The sequence below is a fragment of the Phyllobates terribilis genome, unplaced genomic scaffold (genome assembly GCF_046119375.1).
Source record: "Phyllobates terribilis strain yellow unplaced genomic scaffold, ASM4611937v1 Scaffold_1__5_contigs__length_1240528914, whole genome shotgun sequence".
NCBI lineage: Eukaryota > Metazoa > Chordata > Amphibia > Anura > Dendrobatidae > Phyllobates > Phyllobates terribilis.
In genome coordinates, this window is record NW_027362761.1 from 1,033,992,121 (window position 1) to 1,034,004,948 (window position 12,828).

General features: G+C 43.5%; 1 protein-coding gene across 1 annotated transcript in view; it reads right to left on the reverse strand.

Annotated features, from left to right (window-relative positions):
- Positions 1–12,828, reverse strand: part of GLRB (glycine receptor beta) — a 175,234-nt gene that overhangs the window by 38,747 nt on the left and 123,659 nt on the right. The gene's annotated exons all lie outside the window — the stretch shown is intronic.

Below are 12,828 nucleotides of genomic sequence, written 5' to 3' on the forward strand. Positions count from 1 at the left end.
TGCCATGCCTGCGGTAAGCCAAAGGACCCGCAGACAGCTGCCTGCCCTGCCTGTAAACCCAGCTAGTAGCTGTACCCTAAATGCTAGTGGGGAAAGCCAAGTTAGACCACCACCAGACAGTGGGTTACGTAAGTCAACCCGGAGCACTAGGGGTCAAATACCAGCTCGCTGGAAGATCTAAATGCACAGTGTATATAGTTAATGTTTTATGTTTGTACCCTGGTTATTAATAATGTGTTTCTAGTTTCCCTAGATACAATGGACTGACTGTTAGAACCTTGCTGTTAGGTTTTTTTTCCTTTGCTGGTCACATGACCTTGTTGGCCTATTTAATCCTGCTCCGCCCTTCTGGCTTTGCTGGACTTCATTGTATATCTACTTTCTAGTTAGCCTGTGCTCTGTATCTAACTCTGTTAGTTTGCTTGGTCTACGGACCTCTAGGTTCTTTCTATTTTGTTTGTTCGTCTGTCTGCTGCTATTTCTGTTAGGAGGTGTCCCATATTCCTCCCAGTCCTTAGTACTTGTAGGGATTCCCTCCCCAAATCTATAGGTCTCCGTACAGACTAGATTAGGACTTTAGCAGGTCTGATCGCAGGATCAGGTTCCCTGTTACATCGTAGGGATTCAGCTGAGTCTTATAGTAGGGACAGATCTCCTCTCTTTCCTTAGCTTTGGTAGCAGAACATAACAGTAAGTCCAGCCTGTAAATTCTCTAAGGAAAGATTTTTTTTTTGTTCCATCATGGTGTCGGTTCAGGATTTGGCTAAACACCTGCAGGGACTCTCTCTGGAAGTGGCCGAGCTCCGTCAGCACGTGAGTAACTGTCCTGGAGCATATTTCTTGGAGCCTAAGGTATGTTTGCCGGATTTATTTTTTGGTGAACATCGAGAATTTTTTTCATTTAAAAATGCTTGCTTATTGTATTTTCGTTTGAGACCCAAGTCCTCTGGGGATGAATCCCAGCGCGTAGGGTTCATAATGTCACTTTTGCGCAAAGAGCCTCAGGAGTGGGCCTTTTCTTTGCAACCTAGTGATACATGCTTCAGATCAGTGGATAGTTTTTTTTCTGCTTTAGGACTATTATATGATGATCCTGACCGTGTGGCATCAGCTGAGACTGAGTTGAGACGTTTAAAACAAGGATCAGGTAATATGGAAAAATATTGTACACATTTTCGTCGTTGGTCCACTCAAACAGGGTGGAACGATTCTGCTCTGAAAAGTCTATTTCTTGCTGGGCTCAGTGAAAAGGTTAAAGACCTGCTAATTGCTTATCCTACACCTGAGGATTTGCAACAGGCTATGCAATTAGCTATACGGGTGGACAGAAGACTGCGTGCTAGGGTTAATGAGAGCAAATCCTCTGCTATGTCAGTTTCTGGTTATGATAATGTGTGTACTAACAGTGGTGAACCGATGGAGATTGGATCGGTGGCACCTCGCTCTCAAGAAAAACACCGTCGTTTTTCAGAAGGCTTGTGTTTCTATTGTGGAAAATCTGGTCATTTGATTAAAGGCTGTGAGCTTCGTATGAAGAAAGAAAAAAAAATGGTCAGTCACGCCCGTATTGCCTGTTTAAATTCCAAGGGTATATTTTTAGCTGCTTCCACGATTGCTCAGGAAAAATTAATGGAATTTCGGGTGTTTGTTGATTGCGGGTCTACACTGAATGTTATTGATGGGGGATTCGTGGAAAAACTCAATTTAAAACCTGAACCTTTATCATCCCCCATTGCTGTGGTTTCTGTGGATGGCTCCCCTTTGAAGAATATTACTCTCAAGGTCAGTGAATTTCCTCTCACTATTAATGGTGTTCACCATGAGAAATTGGATTTGGTAGTGTTGAATAACTTGCCTTCTCCAGTAATATTGGGTTTGCCCTGGTTAAAATTTCACAATCCTGTACTGGATTGGTCTACCAGTGAAATTAAATCCTGGAGCCATAAATGTTATGACAAGTGTTGTAACGGGCGTATTGCAGCTTTGGATAGGGGAGAATTGCCTGTTCCTATTCAGGATTTTTGGAGAGTTTTTTCTGAGAAAGAATCGCAGGTTTTGCCTCCCCATAGAGACTATGATTGTTCTATTGAATTTGTCCCTGGAGCGACTCTTCCTAAAAGTCGTTTATTTAACCTTACTATTCCTGAGAGGAAGGCTTTGGAGGAATACATACAGACAAGTTTGGCCGCCGGTCACATTAGGCCCTCTAAGTCTCCTGTGGCGGTTGGATTTTTTTTTGTAAAAAAAAAGGACGGCGGTTTACGTCCTTGTCTGGATTTTCGTGAGATTAACAAAATTACGGTACGCAATCCTTACCCACTGCCATTGATTCCTGATCTGTTTAACCAGTTATTGGGGGCCAAGTGGTTCTCTAAAATTGACCTTAAGGGGGCATACAATCTGTTGCGCATGAAGGAGGGTGATGAATGGAAGACTGCTTTTAACACTCCTGTGGGTCATTTTGAGAATCTGGTTATGCCTTTTGGTCTTACTAATGCTCCTGCATTTTTTCAGAATCTGATTAATGACATCCTTAGACCTTTGATCGGTAAAAATGTGGTTGTGTATTTGGATGACATTTTGATTTATTCGCCAGATCTGGAGTCTCATTGGCGGAGCGTGCGTGAGGTATTACAGTTATTAATGGACAATTCGCTTTTTGCTAAGCTGGAGAAATGTGAGTTCGCTGTACAGAGAATTAGTTTTTTGGGCTACATTATCTCCAGCAAAGGTTTTGAGATGGATCCGGTTAAGGTTCAGGCTGTGCAGGAATGGCCTAGGCCTATTGGTTTGAAATCAATACAGAGGTTTTTGGGTTTCGCCAATTACTATAGAAAATTCATAAAAAATTTTTCTAGTATTGTCAAACCTCTGACTGATCTCACCAGGAAAGGTGCTGATGCGGTTCAGTGGTCTTCTGAGGCCATTGAAGCTTTTGTGTATCTCAAGGAGAGGTTCACCTCTGCTCCCATCCTTATGCAGCCTGATGTTACTAGGCCGTTTTTGGTTGAGGTTGATGCTTCCTCTGTGGGGGTTGGCGCAGTATTGTCTCAGGATAACGGGGATGGATTACATCCCTGTGCATTTTTTTCAAAAAAATTTTCGGAGACTGAATTGAATTACGATATTGGTAATCGGGAATTATTGGCTATTAAACTCGCATTTGAACACTGGCGCCACTTCTTGGAAGGTGCGGAATTTCCCGTTCAGGTTCTTACGGATCATAAAAATCTGATATATCTTGACGCTGCCAAGCGCCTGAATGCCCGTCAGGCTAGGTGGGCACTGTTTTTCTCGCGGTTTAATTTCTCCGTTACTTACATCCCTGGTACTAAGAATGTTAAGGCGGATGCCTTGTCTCGCAGTTTTTCTCCCATAGTCGGTGCTGAGAAAGAGGAAAACATTTTACAAGAAGGTGTTGTGATAGCTGCTTTAGACTCCGTTTTGGAAGATGAGATTCTTAAAGCTCAGGAGAATGCCCCATCTAACACTCCTCATGGGAGGTTGTTTGTGCCTGGGACCTTTAGGAGAGATTTGTTTGTTGAGTGTCACGAATCTCGGTTGGCAGGTCATCCCGGAATCTCTGAGACCAAGAGACTGGTGGGTCGCAGTTTTTGGTGGCCTGGATGGCAGAAGGAAGTCATTAAGTGGGTGCGCCAATGTACTATATGTGCTAGATCTAAGTCCTCACATACTCCTGCTGCGGGGTTGCTTTGTCCTTTGGAGGTCCCCAGTGCTCCTTGGACACATTTGGCTATGGACTTTATAACTGACCTTCCCCCCTCTGAGGGTTTTACTGTCATCTGGGTGGTCGTGGACCGTTTTAGCAAGATGTGTCACTTGGTTCCCTTCGTCAAACTGCCCTGCGCTAAAACTCTCGCTAAGGCCTTTGTCAAGGAAATTGTCAGACTTCATGGCGTTCCTACTGACATTGTTTCTGATAGGGGTCCTCAGTTCGTGGCTCGTTTTTGGCGTGCCTTTTGTGACAGGTTGGGAATTCATTTGTCGTTTTCGTCCGGATATCATCCTGAATCTAATGGCCAGACAGAAAGGAAAAACCAGGATGTTGAGCAGTTCTTGCGTTGTTTTGTGGCAGACAATCAAGAGGGGTGGTCTGAGTTTCTGCCACTTGCCGAATTTGCTCTGAACAATCATACATCTTCTTCTGCTGGTTGTTCGCCTTTTTTTTGTTGTTCTGGGAGACATCCGTCGTTTGGGTCGTTCTCCAAGTTGGGATCTGCCGTGCCTGAGGAGGAGAATTTTTCCGGTGATTTGGAAAGAGTTTGGACGGATGTGCGTGGTAATCTTCAGGAGGCCAACAGAAAATCTAAAGACTACTTTGATAGGAAACGACAGGAGGTTTTGTTCGCTGTTGGTGACATGGTTTGGTTGTCCTCTAGGAATCTGCGGTTGAGGATTCCTTCTAAGAAATTGGGTCCCAAGTTTGTAGGGCCCTTTAAGGTGCTTCAGGTTGTCAACCAATCTGCTGTTAGGTTGGAGGTTCCTACCTCCTGGAGAATTAATCCGGTCTTTCATGTCTCTCTGTTAAAAAAAGCTGTTGTGTCGGATGGTGACGCCTCTGCCTCTGTTCCTCCGGTGGTGGAGGACGGGGAATATGAAATTTCTCGCATCCTTGACTCTAGACGGTATAGAGGTAGTTTGCAGTATCTTGTGGCCTGGAAAGGTTTCGGACCCGAGGATAACTCTTGGGTGAGGTCAGATGATGTTTCCGCGTCCAGACTTATCAGAGCGTTTCACAGGAGATTTCCTGATAAGCCTGGTCCTAGGGGATCCGGAGGATCCTCTTAGAAGGGGGGGTACTGTTAGAACCTTGCTGTTAGGTTTTTTTTCCTTTGCTGGTCACATGACCTTGTTGGCCTATTTAATCCTGCTCCGCCCTTCTGGCTTTGCTGGACTTCATTGTATATCTACTTTCTAGCTAGCCTGTGCTCTGTATCTAACTCTGTTAGTTTGCTTGGTCTACGGACCTCTAGGTTCTTTCTATTTTGTTTGTTCGTCTGTCTGCTGCTATTTCTGTTAGGAGGTGTCCCATATTCCTCCCAGTCCTTAGTACTTGTAGGGATTCCCTCCCCAAATCTATAGGTCTCCGTACAGACTAGATTAGGACTTTAGCAGGTCTGATCGCAGGATCAGGTTCCCTGTTACATCGTAGGGATTCAGCTGCGTCTTATAGTAGGGACAGATCTCCTCTCTTTCCTTAGCTTTGGTAGCAGAACATAACACTGACAGGTTATGGACGGTGAATAACCGGAACTACCATGTAGATAGTTGCACTTGGTGCCCTCTTTCGAAGATGGCCATGGAAGAAAAACCTGTCCGGTGTGTCCCTCTTGTGGTCCAAAGTAGGTAGCTCAGCCTTGCCGCCACGCCCAAGGCCAGGAACTTGGGGTTTATAGGGACAGGTCCCCACACCGTGGAAATCTTCACCTAGTTGGGTGATATGGACACCCGGTCACGGAAGCGCCGTGACCTTAAGGACAAAATGTATCTGTATATATGTTATGTTATTGTTTATACCCTGTATTTGTGTCTCCTGTTTAGTCCCGGAGTACTAAATTTTACTAGGGGGGAATGTGTCACCCCAGGCCTGGATGCCACAAATATTAAAGACTGTCTGAGAGCAGGAGGGAGGTTCCCTCGTCAGGGACAATTAGCATACAGCACCTCCTGTCCCAGGTCAGTAGGGGGAGCTGGCTGCCCCTATAAAAGCTGGAACTGAGGGCAGGGTTAGAGAGAACTGGACGACCTAGCTCAGGACTGAGACTAGTCCCAGAGAAGGAGGGACAATTCAGCTGTAGCCAAGGAGTCCGTGAGGCAGAGGAGAAGCTGCGAGCCAGGGACAGAGGCGACGAGAGCTGGTCCTGGCAGAGAATCACCACCGGACACCCTCCTTTAGTTGGTTGTCTAGCTGTTCCAGCCAGACCATCAGGGTTCTGGATGTGCAGGTGACTGACACTACTGGTTTCAGGGCTCCTGCAGCTGTCTCCCATGCACCTTTCAGGAAGGTATCGGCTCGTCTGTCCAGGGGGTCTCTTAATGCTCCCATGTCGTCAAAGGGGAGAGAAGACTTTTTTGATGCCTTAGCAATGGCAACATCTAGCCTTGGTGCTTTTGACCAAGAGGAACATGCGGCATCATCAAATGGATACCTCCTTTTGAAGGAGGGAGGAATGCTGCCCTTCCTGTCTGGCTTTTGCCACTCTCTATCAATAAGATCTTTAACTTTTGTATTCATGGGGAAACATCTCTTCTTTTTCTGACCTAATCCCCCAAACATTACATCCTCTACAGATTTTTCTGGTTTCGTGTCCACAATGCCCATGTTAGTTCGGACAGCTTTCACCAAGGCATCAACCTCCTGCAGAGGAAAACACTGTCTATCTGACTCGCTATTAGAGGAAGAGAGGGAAGAGGAAGAAATGTCTGAGATATCAGAGTCTGAGCCTGGCTGAGGGTCCCGAGGAGAATGCCTGGACTCAGAATTCCCTCGCAAAGCCTTGCCTATTTCTTCTTTAATTAAAGTCTTTAGGCCTAAGGAAAACCCCGGGGTTTCTTCCGTCATTACCTTGTCAATACAAGGTAGGCACAATTTCTTAATATATGCATCAGGGAGCGGATTTTTGCATAGAGCACATTCCTTATGTTTAGTTTTAAATGAACATTTCTTGCTCTGAAAGAAAGTTATAGACAGAGAAGGAGGAAGAAGAATTAGTAGAACTTTCACGAAGATTCCACTTACCCCTTGGAATATGCGGTACCGTAGAAGCAGAAGAATCCATCTTAACCGGCGGAGGATCACGCCGAACAACCGGACCTTCCTTCCTGCTTTTTGCGGTGAACTTTCTAGTTGAACGATTGGACCCAGACCGAGAACGTCGTTGCACCGCCTGTTGTGAGGGCTCCCCAGAGGGCTGCTCCTGCAGCAGTTGTTCTTGCTGAGGTGATAGCTGCTCCTGTGTATCTCCCATGTTTACCAAGGAAAAAACAATGGGCTGGGAAGCACCTCTGTATGTTGCCAGGTCCCTTTTATACTGGCCATACCTGGTACCTGTGTGGTGGGTCTTCGGAAGGAATTCCCCCCCCCCACCCACCAGGTGGGCTGATCACTGGCTGTTAGCAGCACTGGCGGAACGCCCCCGGACTTTCCTCCCATCCGGTGAACAAACTCCTGCTCCGGCGTGCTCACCATGCTCGCATGCGTTCCCCTACTTCCTGGCCGCGTGCGAGCTCCGCCCACCTCCGGTGGAACCTCCGACGCACAGTAAACACGTCACAGGGCCGCGCCTGTCACGTTCCCCGCCGGCGCGGCTCAGATCTCTTGTGTAGTGTAGCGGGGGGGAGGGGATGCCCGCATGCGGCTCCACACATGGCGGACCATCTACCTCCATGAGAGGGGATGTCACGCCGGCCGCAACGCACACGGAAGTGCCCCAATGAGCCCTGCCGTGGCGTCTCCAGAGGTCCAGGACCCACTAGGGCAGGAAACTTCACCGCCCCAGACACCCTGTTGATTCTGTCTGGGGCAAGAGACCATCTTCATCCTGCAGGTAAGCCTGAGAGGTCTCCCATCAAGGACAGGAAACCTAAACTGAGGCGGGAGAGAGGTGCCACCCTTTTTAACCTGTAGGTTTCCTGTCCTTGATGGGCGGATCCTCTCTCTCTCTCGTGGTGCGGTCATGGGAGTACGAATAAAACGTTATGCAAGACGTCCCTATACACACTGACTCAACAATAACCAAATATAGATCAGTATGAAAAGAAACAAGGGAATTCAGGAGGAAAAAAAGCCGAAATTCTGAGAAGTGCTGGCAAATCAAAATCAGAAGATACTTAGCAACCCTGAGGAAGCTGGGCTTATCCCAGGGACACAAATGGGATTTTCCTCCCCTCACACCTACATGCTAATACAAAAGAACAATACCTCTCAGTCTGTCTAAGGTTTTAGTACACACGAACGAAAAAAAAAAAAAAAATCATATATAGTTCGAGTTTCATTCCGAAAACCAAGGTGATTTTTCTCTCAACTGTCATCTGAATGCAATCCCTTCTTATACATCAGCAGTTATTAAACATTTTCAAGACTAAATACAGTTTCCTATGTTAAAGAATTGCAATGTATCCATAAAAATCAGAAGCTAAATGGTGGCTATATGGAATCTTCATTTTTTTTTCTGCTCACCCATAGACTTCATCGAACAAACAAAAGAAACCTAGTGCATGCTGCAATTCTTCACATGGAGATTCCGTAAACAAAAACATGCACTTCTGCACTGCCCCACTGAATAACATTGGCCCGAGTCCTGTGTTTTTCCACAGGCAGCACTTGGACCAAAAATACGGTTGTGTTAACTTGGCCTCAGAAGCGTTGTGCCTGTGGGATAGAGTGCATGGGACTATATTTGTTTATCAGGTTGATTATTGTTAAGACTATGTTTAATACATACAGTAGTGTGAAAAGGTGTTTGCCTCCTAACTGATTTCTTATTCTTTTGCATGTTTGTCACATTTAAATGTTTGAGATCACAAAAGACTCATTGCCAATTATCGCATGATTGCAACTGTTGCTGCTAAGGGTGGCCCGACAAGTTATTAGGTTTAGGAGGCAATCACTTTTTCACAAAGCCCTGTAGGTTTGGATTTCTTTTTTCCTTAATAAAGACTTTCATTTAAAAACTGCATTTTGTGTTTACTTGTGTTATCTTTGTCAAATATTTAAATTTGTTTTGTGATTTGAAATATTTAAGTGTGACAAACATACAAAAAAATATGAAATCAGGAAGGGGGGAAACTATTTTTCACACCACTGTACAATGCCTTGAAAAAATATTCATATATACAGTACAGACCAAAAGTTTGGACACACCTTCTCATTTAAAGATTTTTCTGTATTTTCTTGACTATGAAAATTGTACATTCACACTGAAGGCATCAAAACTATGAATTAACACATGTGGAATTATATACTTCACAAAAAAGTGTGAAACAACTGAAAATATGTCATATTCTAGGTTCTTCAAAGTAGCCACCTTTTGCTTGGATGACTGCTTTGCACACTCTTGGCATTCTCTTGATGAGCTTCAAGAGGTAGTCACCGGAAATGGTCTTCCAACAATCTTGAAGGAGTTCCCAGAGATGCTTAGCACTTGTTGGCCCTTTTGCCTTCACTCTGCGGTCCAGCTCACCCCAAACCATCTCGATTGGGTTCAGGTCTGGTGACTGTGGAGGCCAGGTCATCTAGCGTAGCACCCCATCACTCTCCTTCTTGGTCAAATAGCCCTTACACAGCCTGGAGGTGTGTTTGGGGTCATTGTCCTGTTGAAAAATAAATGATGGTCCAACTAAACGCAAACCGGATGGAATAGCATGCCGCTGCAAGATGCTGTGGTAGCCATGCTGGTTCAGTATGCCTTCAATTTTGAATAAATCCCCAACAGTGTCACCAGCAAAGCACCCCCACACCATTACACCTCCTCCTCCATGCTTCACGGTGGGAACCAGGCATGTAGAGTCCATCCGTTCACCTTTTCTGCGTCGCACAAAGACACGGTGGTTGGAACCAAAGGTCTCAAATTTGGACTCATCAGACCAAAGCACAGATTTCCACTGGTCTAATGTCCATTCCTTGTGTTCTTTAGCCCAAACAAGTCTCTTCTGCTTGTTGCCTGTCCTTAGTAGTGGTTTCCTAGCAGCTATTTTACCATGAAGGCCTGCTGTACAAAGTCTCCTCTTAACAGTTGTTGTAGAGATGTGTCTGCTGCTAGAACTCTGTGTGGCATTGACCTGGTCTCTAATCTGAGCTGCTGGTAACCTGCGATTTCTGAGGCTGGTGACTCCGATAAACTTATCCTCAGAAGCAGAGGTGACTCTTGGTCTTCCTTTCCTGGTGCGGCCCTCATGTGAGCCAGTTTCTTTGTAGTGCTTGATGGTTTTTGCAACTGCACTCTCAACTTTTCGGACTGACTGACCTTCATTTCTTAAAGTAATGATGGCCACTCGTTTTTCTTTACTTAGCTGCTTTTTTCTTGCCATAATACAAATTCTAGGTATACGGAGAGTAAATGGAGTCCACTTGTGTGTAATTTATTAATTATGTATTAATTCTAGATGCAATTGGACACTCAGGATTTTATTTAGGGGTATCAGACTACAGGGGGCTGAATACACGTCACTGTAGAGATTTATTTCATTACTGTTATTGCATATGGCAGTGTATGTTCTCTGGGTTTTTTTGATATGTCCAACTGATATTTGTTGAAGGTGGTTGTGGGCATATTTAGCATGATATACAAAAGGTTTCAATTGCTTGGGATATTTAAATGCATTAAAAAAAAATCTTAGTCCGTTGTTATATTTTATTTGTATGCCTTAATTTTTTTTATGTTTTTATTCAAAAACTGAATTATTTGTGTGTTTTCATTTCTTATATACACTACTTTTTTGTTTCTATATATTACTTAATGCTTTCAGTGTCAGTAGCAGCACCTTTCCTATATATGGCTAGCGCCAGTCTATCTTTCGTGCTCTAAACCTTGAACTTTGGAAAAATCTTTGTGAAGAGGATTAAATAATTTATGCTTTGATGAGAGACTCTCAGCTAGGAACACTAAACATGTTACAAATGATCATAGCTCTGATTTTCAGCACCATGAAAAAGAATGCAAAGAAATATTTATTAAAACAAATAAATAAAAAGGTATTGGGTATTGATGAGTAAAATAAGATTATATATCAATTATGTGGATAGAAATGATAATGAATGCACTAATACTCCATCGAGTCCTTCTGTTTCCCTGAGTGGGTGAACTATTTAAAAAAGGAAAATGTCAATCAAAGAAATCTCAGTTTTACATATTCTTAGGATAAAAGTTTAGGAAAACGAATTCAAAGACAAAACTACGCACACACAGAAAACAATGCATGACATGTAATTAAGTAGCAGAGGTAAGTGATTATACAAATCTTACAGTTCGTTGCCAATCCTTAATAATGGGTGATGGTCATGTGATGATTTCCCTGGCACATTGATATTCCACATGCAAAGAGCACATGTCAGACACACAGATGGAAATATTGTACATATGGAATGATCTGGGAATGAAAAACATAGGCAGAAAAAAAATGATGAAACGATTAGAAGTCTTCTTTACAGTCACAAGTTGCATTTATGCACCAATAATAGTATTAGTAAGAATCAAACTAGAAGCTCTTCATAACCACAGAGTGAAAACATAGCAAAATAATCATTTTCAAGGGGTTGCTTGGTACATTTTTATTTGTTAATATTAAAATGAGGCCTATAGGAATACAAGACGAAATAAAAAAAACAACAACCCATAAGACAAAATTCTCTTTGCTCAGGTAGCTTCTTCCAGTCATTGCACTGGTTGCCCATTGCTACAGAACACCATGCAAACTTCTCACCTTCAAGGCTCTCCACAGTTCTGCACTGCCCTATATCTCCTTCCTCATCTCTGTCTATCACCGTACCCATGCCCTCCGTTCTGAAACGGAACTAAGACGAACATCCTCCATAATCCAATCCTCGCAACGCCACTTCTCTTGTGCTGCGCCAGTTTTCTGGAATGAACTACCCCGGATGATGTGACTAACACCTAGCCAACACATTTTTAAGGGTGCTTTAAATACACATCTTTGTTTAGACAAGCCTATCATCTCACTTCACTAACCTACTGTATTTTCTGCCTGTTCATGTTTTCCTCAGAATCTGCTCCCTCTTATTCATCTGTCTCCACATCCTCCATGCACCCACTAGCACACGGTAACGGCTCAGATACTGGCTGATGACCAGATTATGAAGCTCTATTGAAATGCCTTTTTTATTATGATGGCTGGACCGTACACAACAAGCATGTTTTACCTATGGTGTCCCTCCTATTTCCTTATAGATTGTAAGCCTGCGAGCAGGAGCCTCACTCCTCCTGTAACTGCTGAATTATGTGTTACTTTGCATCGTCTTTATTGTATGCACATTTCCCTACTTAATTTTGTGTGTTGCGGAATTTGTTGGCGCCATATAAATAAAATTATTATTCTTCCAGTGGGGTCACTCATCGGCTGTAGCCTTAAACCAAACGTGCAATTGTTTTTCCCAGCACAAATGGATAGAGAGATATATACAAATTATATATTTGTATATATTACAGTGGGGAAAAAAGTATTTAGTCAGCCACCAATCACGTAAAAAGATAAGAGAGGCCTGTAATTGACATCGTAGGTAGACCTCAACTATGAGAGACAAAATGAGAAAACAAATCCTGAAAATCACATTGCATTTTTGCATTTCTTTCCAAATCAGACATTGTGGGAACTTGACCTTAGGAACAGCACGGCTCACAGATATCAGGATTTGCCTACTCTGTGGTATATAGGGAATTTTATTCATCCTTACTGCAATCATGATATAATGGACAGATACAAAAATAAATAAAATCCATGTAACCAATGTCTTCAGAAATAAACTAGTTCAACTTTTTCTTCTTACTAAATAGATTTGTACTGCTGTGGGATGTACAAAAAAAAATAACTGATTTGTGCTGGATGATGGATAGAAATACATTTTAAACTACTACATGAACAACCCCTTATATGCTGTAGTCCCTGTGTAAAATAAAAAAAAACTGATACTCTTACCTCACTAGCACCATTCCAGCAATGACAGAGACAGGGCTCCCGATGTTTGCATGACATTGTTATGCTATGTGAGCACTGCAGCCAATCAAAGGCCGTTGAAGGGCTACAGAACTCTCACTTCCATCAGACAAAACTCGGACACCTGATGAAGTGTGA